Here is a 21,982-nt window from a genome sequence, read left to right as displayed (position 1 = left end):
AACAGGCTCGAGAGACTGAATGGCCTCCCCCTGTTCCTTATGTAACAGACTCAAGGGACTGAATGGCCTCCCCTTGTTCCTTATGTAACAGACTCGAGGGACTGAATGGCCTCCTACTGTTCTAATGCAACAGGCTCGAGAGACTGAATGGCCTCCCCCTGTTCCACTGTAACAGGCTCGAGGGACTAAACAGCCTCCCCCTGTTCCTTATGTAACAGGGTCGAGGGACTGAATGGCCTCCACCTGTTCCTTATGTAACAGGCTCGAAGGTCTGAATGGCCTCCTCCTGTTCCTTATGTAATAGGCTCGAGGGACTGATTGGCCTCCTCCTGTTCCTCATGTAACAGGCTCGAGGGACTGAATGGCCTCCTACTGTTCCAATATAACAGGCTCGAGGGACTGAATAACCTCCTGTTCCTTATGTAACAGACTCGAAGGAATGATTTGCTTCCAGGTTCCATGTGCTGAAAGTCCTCCTCAAGTTCCCAGATCCAGGGACTGTTCTTCCCCGTTGTTTTGGAAATAGCATCGGGCAGTAAACAGAAGCTCAATGCTTCTTGCCCGCCAGCTCTCTGATCGGGCTCCTCGCGCTGATTATGTTTTCTCATCTCGCTCAAACGTCCCAAAATGTTGCTTTCTTTTCCATCACCTCTAGAGTTATTAGCCAAGTTTGCATCGAGCAAATCGTGATCTCACCAGTAACAGCACTTTCCCGACAGTTATCCACGAGGCTGCTTCTGACATTTTCTTCTGTGTAAATGTTAACCACCGTAAGTAACTGAAAAGCTTCATTTCTACAGCAACAACAAACACTTGCATTTATGACAGATACAGAATGAATCCCTCACTCACTCATCATCATCATAGGCAGTCCCTCGGAATTGAGGAAGACTTGCTTCCATTCCTGAAGTGAGTTCTTTGGTGGCTGAACAGTCGAAACGAGAGCCACAGACTGTCACGGGTGGGACAGACAGTCGTTGAGGGAAGGGGTGGGTGGGACTGGTTTGCCGCACGCTCCTTCTGCTGCCTGCGCTTGACCTCTTCACGCTCTCGGCGTTGAGACTTGAAGTGCTCTACGCCCTCCCGATGAACTTTTTCCACTTAGGGTGATCTTTGGCCAGGGACTCCCAGGTGTCAGTGATGATGTCACACGTTATCAGGGAGGCTTTGAGGGTGTGCTTGTATTGTTTCCGCTGCCCACCTTTGGCTCATTTGCCGTGAAGGAGCTCCGTATGGAGCACTTGTTTTGGGAGTCCCGTGTCTGGCATGTGAACTATGTGGCCTGCCCAGCGAAGCTGATCGAGTGTGGTCAGTGCTTCAATGCTGGGGATGTTAGCCTGGACGAGGACACTGATGTTGGTGCATCTAGCCTCCCAGGGGATTTGCAGGATCTTGTGGCAACATCGTTGATGATATATCTCCAGCGACTTGATGTGTCTTCTGTACATCGTCCATGACTCTGAGCCATACAGGAGGGCAGGTATTACTACAGCCCAGTAGACCATGAGCTTGGTGGTAGGTTTGAGGGCTTGGTCTTCGAACACTCTTTTCCTCAGGTGGCCGAAGGCTGCACTGGCGCACTGGAGACGGTGTTGAATCTCCACATCAATGTCTGCTTTTGTTAATGAGAGGCTCCTGAGGTATGGGAAATGGTCTACGTTATCAAGATCCACTTAGATCCACTCACTCACTGTACCCCTGACTGACAGATACAGAATAAAACCCACACTCACATACCAGAAACTGACAGGTACAGAATAAATCCCGCACTCACTTACCCCAGAATGAGAGATACAGAATAAAACCCACACACTCATACCAGAAACTAACAGGTACAGAGGAAACACACACTCACTTACCCCAGAATGAGAGATACAGAATGAATTCCACATTCACATTGCACAAACTGACATATAAAGGTAAAAATCCACACTTGGATACCAGAAACTGACACCCCACACATCTGCCATAAACTGACAGGTACAGAAAAAAAACACAATCACATCCCAGAAACTGACAGGTTCATATTAATTCTGACACTCACACAGCAGTAACTGACAAGTACAGAATAAAACCCATATTCACATAGCAGAAACTGACAGGTACAGAATGCAATCCACACTTAGATACCAGAAAGTGACCGATTCAGATTAAAAATACAGTCACATATCAGAAACTGACAGGTGCCGATTAAACCCCATACTCCCATACCGGAATCTGACAGGTACAGAATAAAATCCATACTCCGATCCGAAAAACTGACAGATACTGGTCAATATCCAACACTCATACCAGAAGTTGATAATCTAGTTTAAAGTACACACTGATGTACCAGAAACTGACAGGTACAGAATAAAACCCACACTCACATATCAAAACTTGACAGGTACAAAATAAATCCCAACTCACATAGCAAAGACTGACAGGTACAGAATAAATCTCACATTCACTTCACAAAAACTGACAGGTAGAGTATGAAACCTGCACCCACGTATCTGAACAATAATATGCAAGTAAAACCCATACACTCCTGTCGGAAATACACATGCCAGAGACTGACGGAATGAGTAAAACAGTTTAGGCACTCGTACTCCAGTGTCAGGCTCACACAATCGTTTTTTCAGTTATTCGGATGATAACTAACATGTTCTCAATGTGGTCCATTTAATTAGTGATAAAAGCAACTTGTGAAACAATCCCATTTTTGCTAATTTAATTTGTGACAAAAAGATGGTCTGAGCATGCGCTAAATACACGCTGCTCCTCCCCTCCCCACACAGTGTTTAAACCGACGGGAAGGGCCCATGCGAGCTCCCCTCCCCCAGCTCTGTCAGTGGCTGTCGTTTCCTCTGTGCTGGGCTGATGATCGTTTAACTCATCAGGGAGTGCAGATATCCTGGGCCCGAGTAAGGGAGCAAACAGCAGCCTCCTTACAGCAGCTCATCGCATTAGCACTGTGTCCACAGATGGGCTTTGTGTCGGGGTAAGTTCAGCGGCAGTCAGGGGCTGTCTGTAAGAGGTGGAATGGAGCAGGAACTAGTTCTGGAACATGGAGTGAGTGGGGGAAGGGGGAGCCCATTCTCGGGCTGTGTGTGTACGGTGTAAGGTAACAGAGAAAGTAAATCACCTCGCTCTTTCAAATCATTGCTGCTTTCTTTCCCCAAATCAGTAATGAATATTCCTGATTCAGTTCCAATTTCACAGTGTCTGTTCTTGGACATTGAACAGTGGAAACACAGCCTGAGAGTGAGGATGTGAGGAGTTTCACAAAGTGCATCTATTGCAGGCACCAGAAGAGGAATGTGATAGGAGATATTTCAAAAATGGGTTATTTTGTTTTGGTGCGTTGAATTCTCCAGAATCATGTTGCTGGTGATCGAGAGATACATTGTCGCCCCCTCAGATACATCAGGATTCGGTCACTGTGACTTTCTGTTAATGACACAGGCCCTTAACTCGGTTCCAATAGACAGAGAATAATTGTTGTACAGCCCAGGTACCTGTGGTTATATTCCAGGGAGCAATTCAGAATTTTACATGTAATCCCATGGGAGTGGGAGATATAAACCTGGACTGTGCCAATCGGGTGTTCCCATTCATGGACCAGTGCTGGGTTTGGGTTGTGTCTGGATGCTGATAACTTACTATAGAACCGTCCTACACACCTGATGTGGTGAATCTGAGTGTCGCTGTACTGCAGTGAGGTCAGACAATGTCACTGTTTGTATCACGGATTCCTCTCTCCAGATACTTTATTATACACAAATACATTAATTATAACTTTATTTTTATATTCTCTCCATCACCTGTCCATATCATAACTAATAGTGTTCTCCTATTATTATTCTCAGAGCAAAATACTTCACCAAGCCAGAATAAATGTGATCTTTCCTCAACCCGGAACACAAGGAACAGTGCAGGCAGCTCCTTCTCACACACAGTAAGTACATTATCACTCACAGAGCGCAGAGATACAGAACTGATCTCAATCATATTGTCACAAGCAGCAGAAGCTGTCAGTCCCACATTAATCCAAATTTCCAGAGTTACATTATGAATCCCACAGTCACTTGGAGCAGTACAATAATGTGTTGTTTCAAAGTCCAATCATATTGCACTGAAAGGCAGATCCAATTTCACTCCCTTACTCACACACATGAACAGATAGACACTGACACAGTGTCAATCCATATTGATGTCTGTACACTGACTCTCAAACCCAACAGCTCACATACAAGAGCAGAGAAACGGAGGTAATGAACTGAACCAAACCTCCTTCTGAGACAGTCATCGATAATCGCAAACTATCATCTGCCTACAGCAGGTGGAGAAGGAACCAAATCCAACAGTCACACAGAGCAAGAATAGCTCAGTACAAGAGATTGTCAATTACATAATCAATCCCACATTCACATCACCAGTCTAACAGATACATAATCAATCCCACACTCACACACATCACCAGTCTAACAGATACATAATCAATCCCACACTCACACACATCACCAGTCTAACAGATACATAATCAATCTCACACTCTCAAACAGTACCAGTCTAACAAATACATAATCAATCCCACACTCTCACACATCACCAGTCTAACAGATACATAATCAATCTCACACTCACACACAGTACCAGAGACTAAGAGAAACATAATGATTCATACACTCAGACACATTGAATGACAGATTGAGAGAGAATCACAATCACCTCCAGTACCTGAGATTGACTGACTGACTGATAGTGAAATCCACATTCCCATACCAGGCCCTTACAGCTACAGACAAATACTCACACTCACATTCCAAAGCCCGATAGATAGAGTAATACCCACACTCACATATCAGAAAATGACAGGGACTGTGTAAATCTGACACTCACATACCAGAGAATGAAAGATACAGAATGAAACCCACACTCCTTACCAGTAATTGACAGCTACAGAATGAAAACCTCTCTTCCATACTATAAACTTACAGGTATAAAGGAAAAGCCACACTCGCTAACCAGAGACTGACAGATACAGAATAAATACTACACTCACTGGTGGGGGTAGTCTACAGACCCCCTAACACTAGCTACACTGTTGGATGGAGTATAAATCAAGAAATAATGGAGGCTTGTAAAAAAGGAACGGGAATAATCATGGGCAATTTTAATCTTCATATTGATTGAACAAATCAAATAGGCCAAGGTAGCCTTGAGGAAGAATCCATCGTGTGTATCCAGGATAGTTTCCTTGAACAGTACGTTGCGGAACCAACCAGGGAGCAGGCTTAGATCTGGTACTGTGTAATGAGAACATAAAAACATAAGAAGTAGGAGCAGGAGTAGGCCATTTAGTCAGCACATGTCTGATCTGATCATAGACTCACCTCCACTTCCCTGCCCGCTCCTCATAACCCTTTATTCCCTTATCGCTCAAATATCTGTCTATCTCCGCCTTAAATATATTTAATGACCCAGCCACCACAGGTTTCTGGGGCAGAGAATTCCACAGATTTACAACCACCTGAGAGAATAAATTCCTCCTCATCTCAGTTTTAAATGGGCGACCCCTTATTCTGAGACTATGTCCCAAAGTTCTAGTTTCCCCCTATGAGTGGAAATATCTTCATTGCATCTACCTTGTTGAGCCCCCTCATTATCTTTTATATTTCAATATGACCGCCTCTCATTCTTCTGAACTCCAATGAGTATATGCCGAACCTACTCAACCTATCTTCATAAGTCAACCTCCTCATCTCTGGAATCAACCAAGTGAACCTTCTCCGAACAGCCTCCAATTCAAGTATATTCTTCCTTAAATAAGGAGACCAAAACTGTATGCAGTACTCCAGGTGTGGTCTCAACAATACCCAGTACAGTTGTAGCAGGACTTCTCTGCTTTTATACTCCATCCCCCTTTGCAATAAACACCAATGTTCCATTTGCCTTCCTGATTACTTGCTGTACCTGCATACTAAGTTTTTGTGTTTCATGCACAAGGACACGCAGGTCCCTCTGTACTGCAGCACTTTGCAATTTTTCTCCATTTAAATAATCTGCTTTTTTATTTTTTTGCCAAAGTGGACAACCTCACACTCTCCCACATTATATTTTGGACGGACTCCACTTGGAACTTGCTGAGGCTAGGGTCCTGGTGAATCGAATAACTAGGGTTGCCGAGGGAGCTTTAACTAATCAGTTGCGGGGGTGGAGGGGGGGAGGGTTCAGGTGAGCAGAAACCTAAAAGCTCAAAGAACAAGATGAAGGCAATAGAGCAGGGTAGCATTGGGGGAAACAAAAACCAAAGCGTGACAGGAAAGGACATAAGAGTGTATCAGAAACTGGGGCCATAGCAGGAGAAAAACCATGCTGACTCTGCTTGATTGAATTATGCTTTTTCAAATGTCGTGCGACAGATGTTAGGCTAACTGGTCTTCTAACACTGTTGTGAAGCACCTTGGGATGTTGTACTACGTTAAAGGTACTATATAAATAACAGTTTATTTAATAATAATGGAAAGCTGCAGGGTTGTGCGCTGCCACCAAGATTCATCGAGATGTCGAGCGCATGTGTGGCCATCTTTGCAGAGGAGCAAAGTGTGGGCGGGGCTACAGGGTCCCAGTGAACCCAGCCAGAGTCAGCACCTTCAGGGGAGGGAGAGGGGAACCAGTGAGTGTAGCACTGAACCCAGCCAGAGTCAGCACCTTCAGGGGAGGGAGAGGGGAACCAATGAGTGTAGAACTGAACCCAGCCAGAGTCAGTACCTTCAGGGGAGGGAGAGGGGAACCAGTGAGTGTAGAACTGAACCCAGCCAGAGTCAGCACCTTCAGGGGAGGAGAGGGAGGGGAACCAGTGAGTGTAGAACTGAACCCAGCCAGAGTCAACACCTTCAGGGGAGGGAGAGGGGAACCAGTGAGTGTAGCACTGAACCCAGCCAGAGTCAGCACCTTCAGGGGAGGGAGAGGGGAACCAGTGAGTGTAGAACTGAACCCAGCCAGAGTCAGCACCTTCAGGAAAGTAGAAAGCGGTGAACCGGAGAGTGTAGAACCCTGACAAAGTAGATGGTGAAAACTGGGAGTGGAGGACAAGCTGTCTTCAGACGTGCGAGGTGTTTGAATTTCAGCACAGGGAGGACAGAGAGTGTATGAGACAGGAATTTACAGCTTTGGAGGAACAAGAGAGGCAAGAATGTTTCATAGAATCTAGAATTGTCTGTTCTGAATTTCTGTCCTGTAATTGCAGTAATGGTTTTTGTAAACTCCTTTTCCACGGTATTAGAATGGAAGGATTTGCAGACGGGAAACTCAAACCAATATTCGCATCAAGATCTGACCGAATCACTCGATTCCTCAGGACCTGAATATCATCGGCCTTTGAATGTGGAAGGAGAAATGTTTGTCTGTTCTGTCTGTGGGAACAGATTTCAAACATCAGTGTGATTGGAAAAGCACCGAGACACACACAGCCGAGTGAGAGTGTTCCAGTGCACTGACTGTGGAAAGAGCTTTAACCAGTTACACAGCCTGAAAAAACATCGCACCATTCACAGCGGGGAGAAACTGTATACGTGATCTGTTTGTGGACGAGGCTTCAACTGATCATCCAACCTGGAGAGACACAAGGACACCCGCACCACGGAGAAACCGTGGGAATGTGGGGACTGTGGGAAGAGATTCATTTGCCTGTCTGATCTGGAAGCTCATCGGCGCAGTCACACCGGGGAGAGGCCATTCACCTGCTCAGTGTGTGGGAAGGGATTCACTACCTCATCCGATCTGCTGGTACACCAGCGAGTTCATACCGGGGAGAGACCGTTCACCTGCTCTGAGTGTGGGAAGGGATTCACTACCTCATCCGACCTGCTGGTTCACCAGCGAGTTCACACTGGGGAGAGACCATTCACCTGCCCTGAGTGTGGGAAGGGATTCATTCGGTCATCCTTCTTGCTGGTACACCAGCGAGTTCACACCGGGGAGAGGCCGTTCACCTGCTCCATTTGTGGGAAGAGATTCACTCAGTTATCCCACCTGCTGAGACACCAGCGAGTTCACACTGGGGAGAGACCGTTCATCTGCTCTGAGTGTGGGAAGGGCTTCACTCAGTTATCCAATCTGTTGACACACCAGCGAGTACACACTGGGAAGAGATCATTCATCTGCTCTGAGTGTGGGAAGGGCTTCACTCAGTCATCCTACCTGCTGATACACCAGCGAGTTCACACTGGGGAGAGGCCATTCACCTGCTCTGAGTGTGGGAAGGGATTCACTGTGTCATCCCGCCTGCTGAGACACCAGCAAGTTCACACTGGAGAGAGGCCATTCACCTGCTCCGTGTGTGGGAAGGGATTCACTCAATCATCCAACCTGCTGAGACACCAGCGAGTTCACAAGTGACTGCAGTGTTTGGATTCTGCTGTTATCCTAGACTGAATCGTGTCCATTCCGACAGTTGGGGTTTCTTTCTGCAAATACTGATTACCCCTATAACTGGGCTGGAGTTTAATATTCTGGATATTTGACCAATTAATCAATGGGAAATGGGTCAGATAAAAATAATGCTGATTGTGTTTGCATCCTGTTTAACTGTTTAAACAGCTTTCTTCAAATACTGAAAGCTGCAACAATGGAGCTAAACTTTGTTGAACAATTGATGATAAAGTGAATTGAATCTGCTGGTTGGTTTTGAATTTCTCTGGGATGGAGCTGGACATGATGTGCCTTGAAATACCACCGGTGTCCAGTAGATGACACTGTCCCTCCAATTAACCTCGACTGAGAGGAGCGTGACTGCCCCCGAGAGCAGGAGGAATGAGGGCAGCTCAGCGTCAGACACTGAACATACTGCACCCCCACAGTAACATCACACACTGCCCCCTCCCTGGGGCAGCTCAGAGTCAGACACTGATCTCACTCTCCCCACAGGGACATCACACACTGCCCCCTCCCTGGGGCAGCTCAGGATCGGACACTGAACATACTGCATCCCACAGGGACATCACACATTGCCCCCTCCCTGGGGCAGCTCAGGATCAGACACTGAACATACTGCATCCCACAGGGACATCACACACTGTCCTCTCCCTGGGGCAGCTCAGGATCAGATATTGAACATACTGCATCCCACAGGGACATCACACACTGCCCTCTCCCTGGGGCAGCTCAGGATCAGACACTGAACATACTGAACCCCACAGGGACATCACACACTGCCCTCTCCCTGGGGCAGATCAGAGTCAGAACTTGGAGGGGAGGATCCAGTTTTTGTGGACGATGTAGGAACCCACAACATAGGTAGGACTAGAAATGAGGTTCTGCTCAAAGAATTGGAGGAATTTGGGTCTAAATGAAAACACTGAACCTCAAAGGTAATAATCTCTGAATTGTTACCTAAGCCACATGCCAAATGGTGTAGGGATAAGCAGATTAGAAAGTAAATGCGTGGCTCAAAGAGTGGTGTGGGAGGCATGGGTTTGCTTTATGGGCACTGGCACCAGCACTGGGCAAAGAGGGAGCTGTTCCACTAGGATGGGCTTGACATGAACTGGGCAGGAACCAGTGTCCTGGCGAATCGAATAACTAGGGCAGTAAACAGGGCTTTAAACTAATGAAGGTGGGGCAGGGAGATCCAGGAAAGTACAGCACGGTTTAGATCGAGAAAAAGCAACAAAAGACATGCCAAGACTCAAGAGCAGAGCAGAGTTTTGGGTAAAAACAAACAGAGTGGGTCAGGAATGGACAGAGAGACATTACTGACTGAGGAGACATCAGAGAAAAATAGAAAAAAGCCAAAACTAAAGGCACTATATCTGAATGTACAAAGCATTCACAACAGAATAGATGAATTAATAGCGCTGATAAAAATTAATAGGTTTAATCTAATGCCATTATGGAGACGTGGTTGCAAAGTGACCACAGTTGGAAACTAAATATTCCAGGATATGGAACTTTTAGAAGAAATGGAAAAGGAGGAGGGGTAGCCCTGATAATACAGGATGGGCTAAAGACAGTAGAGGAAAATGATCTTAGCTCATAAAATCAAGAAGTAGAATCAGTTTGGGTGAAGCTAAGAAACAGCAAGGGGCAGAAAACATTGGTGGGAGTTGTTTATAGGCCCCCAAACCACAGTGGTAATGTAGGGCACAGTATAAATCAGGAAATTAGAGGTGCATGTAACAAAGGTAATACAATAATCATGGGGGACTTTAATCTGCATATAGACTGGGCAAACCTGTTATATATGTAGACTATAGATATACTCTCTGTGTAGTCACTGTATAGTTGCATAAGTTGGAGACTTTACCTGATGTACTGTCAATAAGGTTTACACTGTGTACATACTATGCTGGCACCACTAGAGGGTGCAACTGGTGGAGACCGGGGTTTCCTGCCCTGGTGGCAGGGGCTGTATAAAAGCAGAGCCACCATGCAACTGCCTCACTCTGCAGTTTGGAATAAAGGACCAACGTCACTACAGTTTGAGTACAACACATTGCCTCGTGGAGTCATTCATAAGTGCATTACAAACATAATAACTGATGACGAGTATACAGACTTTCATGCAATTATGGCTATCTTTGGCACACTGAGAGACTTCACAGAGGGTGATGATTGAGATGCCTTCACGGAAAGGCTCGAGCATTATTTCGTGGCAAACGACCTGGCAGGGGAGATGTACTCATTGGCGGGGAAGCGCAAGGCTATACTGCTGACCAGTTGTGGGCCCGAGGTCTCCCGCCTCGTCAGGGACTTGCTGGCACCCACGAAGGTCAAGGATAAGACATACGATGAGCTGAGTGAACTAATTCGTGACCAACTAAAACCAAAAGAGAGCATCCTCACGGCCATACACAGATTCTACTCTCACCACAGACCTGAGGGCCAGGAGATTGCAAAATATGCTGCAGACCTCAGGAGACTTGCGGCACCATGTGATTTTAGCATGCATCTCAACGAAGCATTGCGAGACATCTTCGTTATGGGAATTGGCCACGAGGGCCTCCTTCAAAAGCTATTATCGGCCGACACCACAGTAGACCTGCAGAGGGCCATCAGCATCAGTCAGGCGTTCATGACCTCGACCTGCAGCACCAAGCAAATTATTCATCCTGTGGACTCAAACCCGACAAGTACTGTACACAGAATTGCGCCTTTCACAGGCAAGACTGTAGAATGTGGCTCTGCCCAGGGCAGAGAGCACAGACCTCAGGGTTGCAGAACTCAGAGTCCGCCAAGGGGTGCTAATCGAGTAGCACCATGCTGGCATTGCGGAGGAAACCATAGGGCTAACCAGTGTCGGTTTGCTGAGTACGTATGCAAAGCCTGTATCACAAAGGGCCACCTCCAGTGTATGTGTAAAAGAAATACGACTTACCCAGTGGGCATATGATAATTTGGCCAGAGTGGCAGCTCAACCCCAAGAAGAAGTGTATGAAGTGTATACCTGCACCACCAATTGTCCTCCAGTGAAAATAGAAGTCGAGATGAATGGCGTTCCAGTCTTCGGAGCAAGCCAGTCAGTGATGAGCCAGGATGCCTTTGAGAGTTATGGAACAAAAAACGACCCGAGCTGGTTTCATTACAGGAAAAGTTGCGCACCTACACCAAGGAGCTGATCCCAGTCCTTGGTAGTGCGGTTGTAAAGGTAATCCATAATGGCGTGGTGCACAAGTTACCTCTGTGGATTGTTGCAGGTGATGGTCCAATACTACTCAAAAGAAGGTGGATGGGGAAGATACAGTGGAAATGGGAAGACCTCTTCACTCCGGCAATCGATGTCCCCCATGCTCAGAGGCAGAGCAAAACCTCACTGTCGCTCGGGTCAGGCACCAGAGAACAGACCAGCACAGCGTCTGAGGCACAGACCATCCATCAAGACTGCGTGACAATGATCCGACCAGAATTATCTAAAAGCACTTTCCCGGCTCCAGTGGCAGGACTCCTGGGGAGGAAGATCGAATTTACAGGCACTCTTCCAGCTTTTGTGGCAGAATCGCGGGAGAGAAGGATCAAGGCAGTCGACCTTGAGGACAGAGGCAAGATGGCATCCCTGCTGCAGTGAGGTGCAGCATGGCTGAAAAAAAAGAAGGCCATGGCCATACCACGAGGACTTGATTGGGGTAAAGACAGCAGGGTTCTCTTAAAGGAGACCTGCAACCAACTGAACTTAAAGAGACATTGCATGCATGGTAATCAATGTAACGAACTGATTAAGATTTTGAACAAAATGTTGCAAAATATCGGGAATAGAGTGTCCCCAAAAGTAGCAAACGAGCGAATTCGGGAGGGTAAAGGTGCTGATCCTGATACCCTGCCCCAGGTCTATCCCATGCTGTAGGCACCCCGAATGGCACTATTCGCCACGGACCTGGAAACGGAAATGGCGCCAATACGCGCAGTCAGCCGCCATTGCCCACCACTCGGGTGGAGACGGCGCAGCCCCCAGACCCAGTCGCTACCTCGGCCATGTCCGGGAGCGAAAGGTCAGAACCAACGAGTTCCCCGAATGGGAACTGGAACAGCCAGGTTCAAAACACCATTAGAGAGCAGGCAGAAGATTCTGCAGCCCTCAAAGGAGGACAGGAAGGCCACACACATCTGTGGCTCTGCCCACCATTAGGCAATGGCAAAGGCCCAGAGTCCTGGCAAAGTGAGCGAACCAAGCCCACCCCAGTAGCAGGGGGTGCAGCGCCGCCATCAGACGACCAGGACCCCGTCCAGTTTCTCTGGAACCAGCGTCCTTGCATACCTGTACTGCTACCTGAGTACTGACCATGACTGAACCATGAATGCAATCTACCCAATCCTGGCGCATGACCGTAAAACGTAACAAATGTAAGTCCCTGAACCAATTAAAAAACTTGTCTGTAAAAACCTTTCTTTGTACTTTCACTGTGTCTAATCCTATATGTTAATGTAATGGGCCAGCTGCATGATCTCGCTGTGGGGGGCAGGGGGGGGTGCGGCGGGGGGGGGAATGGATGTTTGGACACACACATGGATCACACACACAACCCACTGGAATCACCACTGCATCATCGGACCATCCAAACTGGTAACCACTACCCAAAGTTGTGGCAAAAGGACTTGGGGGGTAACAGGGCGAGAGCCAAGCCAAAGCACAGCCAAGGTGCAAGGGCTACTGGCACTTAAGTCTGGGGAGAGCTAAGCCAGAGCACACAGTGCAAAGGTAATTGGCAGAAAGGACTTGAGGGAGAATGATGTTATATATGCAGACTATAGATTTACTCTCTGTGTAGTCACTGTATAGTTGCATAAGATGGAGACTTGTTTACCTGATGTACTGTCAATAAGGTTTACAATGTGTACATACTATGCTGGCACCACTAGAGGGTGCAACTGGTGGAGACTGGGGTTTCCTACTCTGGTGGCAGGGGCCGTATAAAAGCAGAGTGACCATGCGGCTGCCTCACTCTGAAGTTTGGAATAAAGGACCAAGATCACTACAGTTTGAGTACAACACGTTGCCTCGTGGAGTCATTCATAAGTGCATTACAAATTTGCAGTAATATTGTGGAGGACGAATTCATGAAAGGTATACAAGATGGTTTTCTAGATCAATATGTTGAGGAACCAACTAGAGAACTGGTTATTTTAGATCTAGTATTGAGCAAGAAGAAAGGGTTAATTAACCTTATAGTAAATGGGCCCTTAGGGAAGAGTGACCATAATATGACAGAATTTTACATTAAGTTTGAAAGTGATTTAGTTAAATCTGAAACTAGGGTCTTAAATCTGAGGGGAGAGTTGGTTAAGGTAAATTGGGAAACTACATTAAAAGGTATGACGGTAGAAAAACAATGGCTAGCATTTTAAAAATTAATACATAATTTACAACATACATTCATTTAGGGCACAAAAACCCCACAGGAATTGTGATCCAACCATGGCCAACAAGAGAAGTTAAAGACGGTATTAGGTCAAAGAAAGATTCTTATAATGTTGCCAAAAAGAGCAGTAAGCCTGGGGATTGGGAAGATTTTAGAATTCAGCAAAGGATGACCAAGAAATTGATAAAGAAAGGGTAAATAGAATATGAGAGTAAACTAGCAAGAGACAAAATAACAGACTGCAAAAGCTTCTATAGGTATATAAAAAGGAAAAGATTAGCAAAAGTAAATGTGGGTCCCCTACAGGCTGAGACAGGAGATATAATGGGGAACAATGAAATTGCAGGGAAATTAACGCATACTTTTTGTCTATCTTCACAGATAAAATGCAAAAAACTTGCCGGAACTACTGAAGAACCAAGGGTCTAGCGAGAATGAGGAACTAAAAAAATTAGTATTAGTAAAAAAATGGTACTGGAGAAATTAATGGGACTGAAAGCCAATAAATCTCCTGGACCTGATGGCCTACATCCTAGGGTATTGAAAAGGGTAACTGTAGAAATAGTGGATGCATTAATTGCCATCTTGCAAAATTCCATAGATTCTAGAATGGTTCCCGTGGATTGGAAGATAGCAAATGTAACTGGGCTATCTAAGAACAGAGGGAGAGAGAAAATGGGGAACTACAGATCAGTTAGCCTGACATCAGTCATAGGGAAAATGCTAGATTTCATTATTAAGGACATGGTAACAGGCACATAGAAAATAATAAGATTAGGCAGAGTCAATACGGCTTTAGGAAAGGGAAATCATGTTTGACAAATCTGTTAAGAGTTTTTTGAGGTTGTAACTAACAGAATAGATAAGGGGAAACCAGTGGATGTGTATTTGGAGTTTCAGAAGGCATTCGATCAGGTGCCACATGCGATAATTAAATTATGGCTCATGGGATTGGGGGTAATGTACTAGCATGGATTGCGGATTGGTTAACGGACAGAAAACAGAGAGTAGGAATAAATGGTTCATTTTCAGGTTGGCTGGCTGTATCTAGTGGGGTACCAATTGTGCTTGAGCCTCAGCAATTCACAATATATATCAATGATTTGGATGAGAGGACTAAATGTTATATATCCAAATTTGCTGATTATAGAAAGCTAGGTGGGACCGCAAGTTGTGAGGAGGATGCAAAGAGGCTTCAAGGGGATATACAGGCAGGCTAAGTGAGTGGGCAAGAACATGGTAAATGGAATATAATGTAGGTAACTGTGAAGATACTCACTTTGGTAGGAAAAATAGAAAAGCAGAGTATTTTTTAAATGCTGAGAGAAGTTGGTGTTCAGAGGGACCTGGGTGCCCTCATACAAAAATCACTGTAAGTTAACTTGCAGGTATAGCAATCAATTAAGAGAGCAAATGGTATGTTGGCCTTAATTACAAAATGATTTAAGTATAAGAGTAAACGCGTCAGTGTAATTATATAGGATCCTTGTGAGACCACATCTGGAATATTGTGTACAATTTTGATCTCCTTACCTGAGGAAGGATGTACTTGCCATAGAGTGAGTGCAATGAAGGTTCACCAGAATGGTTCTTGGGATGGGAGAATTGCCCCATGAGGAGAGATTGAGTAGTCTACAGTTTAGAAAAGTGAGAGTCAATCTCTTTGAAACATGCAAAATTCTTACAGGGCTTGATAGGGTAAATGCAGGGAGGATATTTCTCCAGGCTAGGGAGTCTAGAATAAGGGATCAGCAATTTAGGACTGAGATGAGGAGAAATTTCTTCACTCTGATGGTGGTGAATCTTTGGAATTCTCTGTCCCAGGGGGCAATGGAAGTTCAGTCTTTGTGTATATTCAAGACAGACATCGGTACATTTCGATGCTGATGTCGATGGCGGACTGGATCATTGGAGACGTCCAGCTGTGTCATAAGAACATATGAGCAGGATTAGGCCATTTGGCCCATCGAGCCTGCTCCGCCATTTAATAAGATCATGGCTGATCTGATCATGGACTCAGTTCACTTCCCTGCCCGCTAAGGGAATCAAAGGATATGGTAATAATGCAGGGAAGTGGAGTTGAGGTAGAAGATCAGCCATGATCTCATTGAATAGCGGAGCAGGCTCGCGGGGCCAAATGGCCTACTCCTGCTCCTAGTTCTATGTTCTTATGGTGACAGTAAGTAACAGGATAGGTCAAGCCGAACTGCAGGTGTACAGGTACAACCAAGGGGTCAATCTACCCAGTGACCAGAGGACACATGACTTATGAAGATGGGTTGAGTAGGTTGGGCCTATACACATTGGAGTTCAGAAGAATGAGAGGTGATCTTATCTAAACCTATAAGATAATGAGGGGTCTCAACAAGGTGGGTGCAGAAAGGATATTTTCACTGATAGGGGAAACTAAAACTAGGGGACATAGTCTCAGAATAAGGGGCCACCCATTTAAAACTGAGATGAGGAGGAGTTTCTTCTCTGTGAGGGTTGTAAATCTATGGAATTCTCTGCCACAGAGAGTTGTGGAGGCTGGGTCATTGACTATATTTAAGGCGGAGATAGGCAGATTTTTGAGCTATAAGGGTGTATAGGGAAGTGGAGCTGAGTCCATGATCAGATCAGCCATAATCTTATTGAACGGCAGAGCAGGCTCCTATTTCTTATGTTCTTATTACACAGCTGGACATCTCCAATGATCCAGTCCGCCATCGACGTCAGCATCGCGTTGGATCAATTGCTAAAAATGGTTCCTCGTTGGTTAACTGACAAAAATGGAAAACAAATGCTATAGCTCATTATGAAATAGTCTGTGTCCGGTTCTATGCTGAGATGCAGCTCCCCACCTCCCATTATATGAAGAGAGTTCGACGTGATCTAACCGAGCATTTTGAACCTCATTGATGCCAAGATAGAAACAGTCTATAATTTATCGAGAGCCGAAATGTGGAAGGAGAAAGATCTGGCTATTGCTATTTATCTGTGTGTCTTCCATCTCTTTTGTCACCTCTCCTCAACCACTCTGCCCCCTTCTCCCTCTCTATCTCTTTGTCTCTTTGAGGGGGGGGGGGGGTTGTTCCTTTTTCTGATCAGCCAGCTCTCTCTGTGACAGTCATCCACTTTCTATCCGTCTGTCCCTCTCTACCTTTCCTCCTTTCTCTCTATGGTCTCTCCCTGGCGTGTGGCCACTCCCTCTCAAACGCAGCCATACCAGGCCACAGTCCCTCAAAAAGGCAAAGTCAGGGCCGTGAGGGATCTTCTTATTCGTTAATGGAATAAGGACATCGCTGGCAAGGCCAACATTCATTGCCCATCCCTAATTGCCCATGAGAAGATGTTGGTGAGCTACCTCCTTGAACAGCTGCAGTCCGTTTAGTGAATATACTCCCACAATGCTGTTAGATAGGGAGATACAGGATTGTGAACCAGCGACATGAAGGAACGGTGATATATTTCCCAGTCAGGGCGGTGTGTAACTTGGAGGGGAACTTGGAGGTGATGGTGTTCCTATGCGCCTGCTGCTCTTGACCTTCTATTTGCTGGAAGCCTTGGCGAGTTTCTGCAACTTGTAGATGGTACACACTGCAGCCACGGTGCGCCGGTGGAATGTCACCAAATAGACAAAAACAGGGTTGTTAAAACATATAAACAGCAACCAACAGCAATCCCAGCCGCTCAGATCAGGTGTAACTGCCGTGTACTCTGGGTTGTAACGGTCCACATTAAAGACACAAATGAGATAATAACAAGGCATTGTTGTGTGTATTGTACCACATTGTAATGCCAGAGTCCAGGAGAGTTTGGAGGGAACATGATGAATGGTCTGAGAATAATTGTATTATGGGCAGGAGGTTAAGACTGACCAATGGCTATGCTCCTGGAAGTGCAAATACGACCCGCTCATACAGCTGTGTGGGGCAGAAATAGAATGACACTTTCCAATCTGCTGTCCATTCTATTACAACCACGGACCGCGACCTCTGCTGCAGACCCAGGATCACAGGATGGGGAAAATAGCAACCATCGCAAAGAAATGAAGGGACACCTGATCAGTGGACTCCTGGTAAACGAGGGGAGTGAGTAGGAGCTGGAACTCCAAATAGAGACATACCACTGATTAAAAAGGGTTAGATTCCAGAACTTACTTTTCATAGAGTTAAACATGTGAGGCTAAAGACACAGGAGTTAAACTGTGAGTAAATCCTTGATGGTTGTGACTGCTCCCGTGAGACCCGCAGTGGATCCCAGCAGAGGATCCGGCTGTAGATCCCCACAGACCATGTAGGGAGTGCAAGGTACTGAAGGATTCTATCAAGGCTCTTTAAAGAGAGGAAACATCCCCGATAAACCATTATACACAAAGGGATAGTCCCAGAGATTCAGAACACATGGAACAGCTCTTGTAGTCTGTCCACAAGTGAATGGGACCTTGAGGTCCGGTATCGATTGATAGAAATTCAGCGCCAGGATCAATTGCTCTGAGACCCTCTTCCCCGAGTTCACTGATCTCCGGTCACTCTGAGCAAAGCCGAGCCTCTCCCCGCCATGGCCGGTGATTCCGGCAGGAGATAGTTTGTAAAGTTAGCTTATACCTCACCTGGGAGTGCGTGATCCTTACATGTACCGGGATTTCTGTCCTGTATTCATACCATGCTGTACATTGTGTGTTTCATTTGATGATGTCAGAGGAGCTGCAGGCTGCTTTGGCCACTTGCTGTGTATCTGAGTTCGTTCTGCTTGATGAACGACTACACAGTGAGATTTACACTGTATCTAACTCCTGTCTATCTGCTCTGGAAGATTTTGATGTGACTGTGTTGAGCGAGCTTGACTCTGTATCTGAAACGTGCTGTTTCTGTCCTGGGAGTGTTTTATGGGGCAGTGTAGAGGCAGCTTTTCGCTGTATCTAGCCTATGCTGTACCTGCCCTGGGAGTGTTTTATGGGGCAGTGTCGAGGGAGCTTTACTCTGTATCTGAAACGTGCTGTTTCTCACCTGGGAGTGTTTGATGAGGCAGTGTAGAGGGAGCTTTACTCTGTATCTGAAACGTGCTGTTTTTCACCTGGGAGTGTTTTATGAGGCAGTGTAGAGGGAGCTTTTCGCTGTATCTAGTCCGTGCTGTGCATGCTCTGGGAGTGTTTGTTAGGAGTTTGTAGAGGGACCTTTACCTGACCTGGGAGGGTATCACGGGATAGATTAGGGGGAGCTTTACTCAATATCTATCTCGACTTGACGTGTGAGTGTTTTATGGCCACTTTAAACATGCTTTACACTGTATCTAATACATACTGTATCTGACCTGGGAGTGTTTGCTGGGTAGTTTAAATATGCTTTACACTGTATGTAAGCCAAGCTGTACGTGACCTGGCTGTGTTTGAAGGGACAGTGCAGATCAGTGATGGGCAAAATACGGCCCGTGGACAATATCCGGCCCGCTGGATGGGACAGAAATTGAACGCGAGCCGGAGCTCGAGCTGTACATTCGTCTATCCATTTTCATTTCTCATGGATCAGAGAACCGAACTGCAGCCAAGGAAAAACAATAGTAATACTTCATTCAAATTAATAATTCGCAAAATCGATTCTCCCCAGCACGATTAAAAGGATCCGTTCCGTGAGCCTGGGCCCCAATGGCGGACGTGCCTACCCAGAATGCACTGCATACTAGAATATGCCCTATACATTTTAGAGTGCAGTCATGGCTGCTCATCTCCACAGATCTTTTACCGAAGAAAGTGACCGGCGCTGCATCTTTCCTCTCCCTGTATCCAGAGTATGACGGCAGGGGAGTTCTCATCTGTCACCAATTGGGCCGGCATTAGTAATCTTTGCAGAGGGACATAAAGATGACTGAGGTGGGGAATTGAAGCTGATATAGGCTCTAAAGAGGCTACAGTTCTATTGCACAGCACTGATTTACAGAGACCAGAACATACCACAACATTTTCAAATTTTTATCTTTGATTCATTTCTAGGCGGTATCGAATTCATGTTGTGTATCTAAGATAGCATCTGACTATTATCTGAATTTATGTTTATGCAATGTTCTTGTTTATCAAATATTCCATCGAATTCTTTTCCGCACACGGTCTCTTTAAATTTGCTGCTCGGCCACTAGGCTGCCGCACATGCGCAGTGTCTCTTCCAGCGGCAGGAGCTGGGGAGCAGCCTGCGCGGGACCGCGCGATTGTTGCTGACCGTGCGGCCACGCGCCTTAGCGCCAACATTGGTGGGCGAACCTCAACAGCTCAACAAAACTTGTTAAGTGGCTCTCCAGCCCATATAATTGCCCACCCCATATAATTGCCCACCCCAGAAGCGGGAGTCGAGAGAGGCAGCGGCCTATAAAAGGCTCAGCAGTCCGGGGAGCGTCGAGAGAGGCGGGAGTCGAGAGAGGCAGCGGCCTATAAAAGGCTCAGCAGTCCGGGGAGCGTCGAGAGAGGCGGGAGTCGAGAGAGGCAGCGGCCTATAAAAGGCTCAGCAGTCCGGGGAGCGTCGAGAGAGGCGGGAGTCGAGAGAGGCAGCGGCCTATAAAAGGCTCAGCAGTCCGGGGAGCGTCGAGAGAGGCGGGAGTCGAGAGAGGCAGCGGCCTATAAAAGGCTCAGCAGTCCGGGGAGCGTCGAGAGAGGCGGGAGTCGAGAGAGGCAGCGGCCTATAAAAGGCTCAGCAGTCCGGGGAGCGTCGAGAGAGGCGGGAGTCGAGAGAGGCGTACCGGTGCAGCTCCAGCTGAGAGAAGTCAAAAAAGAAGTAGAAAGAAATCAAAAGGTGACGTCACAGCCAACGTGGTAAGTGATTGGCTGCTGATTGGTGAGTAGTTTTTCTTTTTCTTTATTAGTCAGTAACTTTTAACATTGTTGTCGGCAATTTAAGTGTATCTAAGGGTTAAGTCATGGCAGGACAGCTCGGTCACGTGATATGCTCCTCCTGTACCATGTGGGAACACGGGGACAACACCAGTGTCCCTGACGACTACATGTGCGGGAAGTGTGTCCACCTCCGGCTACTGACGGTCCGCGTTGCGGAGTTGGAGCTGAAGGTGGATTCACTCTGGAGCATCCACGATGCTGAGAATGACGTGAGTATCACGTGTAGCGAGTTGGTCTTACCGCAGGAGAAGGGTCCACAGCCAGCGAGGGAATGGAAGACCAGCAGGAAGAGTAGTGCAAGGAAGGTAGTGCAGGGGTCCCCTGTGGTCATCCCACTGCAAAACAGATACACTGCTTTGAGTGCTGTTGAGGGGGATGACTCATCAGGAGTGGGCAGCAGCAGCCAAGTTCATGGCACCGTGGCTGGCTCTGTTGCACAGGAGGGCAGGAAAAAGAGTGGGCGAGCGATAGTGATAGGGGATTCAATTGTAAGGGGAATAGATAGGCGTTTCTGCGGCCGCAACCGAGACTCCAGGATGGTATGTTGCCTCCCTGGTGCAAGGGTCAAGGATGTCTCGGAGCGGGTGCAGGACATTCTAAAAAGGGAGGGAGAACAGCCAGTTGTCGTGGTGCACGTTGGTACCAATGACATAGGTAAAAAAAGGGATGAGTTCCTACGAAATGAATTTAAGGAGCTAGAAGCTAAATTAAAAAGTAGGACCTCAAAAGTAGTAATCTCGGGATTGCTACCAGTGCCACGTGCTAGTCAGAGTAGGAATTGCAGGATAGCTCAGATGAATACGTGGCTTGAGCAGTGGTGCAGCAGGGAGGGATTCAAATTCCTGGGGCATTGGAACCGGTTCTGGGGGAGGTGGGAACAGTACAATCCGGACGGTCTGCACCTGGGCAGAATCGGAACCAATGTCCTCGGGGGAGTGTTTGCTAGTGCTGTTGGGGAGGAGTTAAACTAATATGGCAGGGGGATGGGAACCAATGCAGGGAGATAGAGGGAAACAAAAAGGAGGCAAAAACAAAAGACAGAAAGGAGATGAGGAAAAGTGGAGGGCAGAGAAACCCAAGGCAAAGAACAAAAAGGGCCATTGTACAGCAACATTCTAAAAGGACAGAGGGTGTTAAAAAAAACAAGCCTAAAGGCTTTGTGTCTTAATGCAAGGAGTATCCGCAATAAGGTGGATGAATTAACTGTGCAAATAGATGTTAACAAATATGATGTGATTGGGATTACGGAGACGTGGCTCCAGGATGAGCAGGGCTGGGAACT

The 21,982-nt window shown here is 46.6% G+C and overlaps 1 pseudogene; it reads left to right on the top strand.

Annotated features, from left to right (window-relative positions):
• Positions 1–7,569: 7,569 nt before the first annotated feature.
• The window catches only part of LOC139255710 (zinc finger protein 420-like), a 96,447-nt pseudogene continuing 82,034 nt past the window's right edge, over positions 7,570–21,982 (top strand).

The sequence above is a fragment of the Pristiophorus japonicus genome, unplaced genomic scaffold, assembly GCF_044704955.1.
Source record: "Pristiophorus japonicus isolate sPriJap1 unplaced genomic scaffold, sPriJap1.hap1 HAP1_SCAFFOLD_622, whole genome shotgun sequence".
Taxonomy (NCBI): Eukaryota; Metazoa; Chordata; class Chondrichthyes; family Pristiophoridae; genus Pristiophorus; species Pristiophorus japonicus.
Note: the sequence above shows the minus strand (reverse complement) of the source record. Positions and strands in the feature narration are given on the sequence as shown.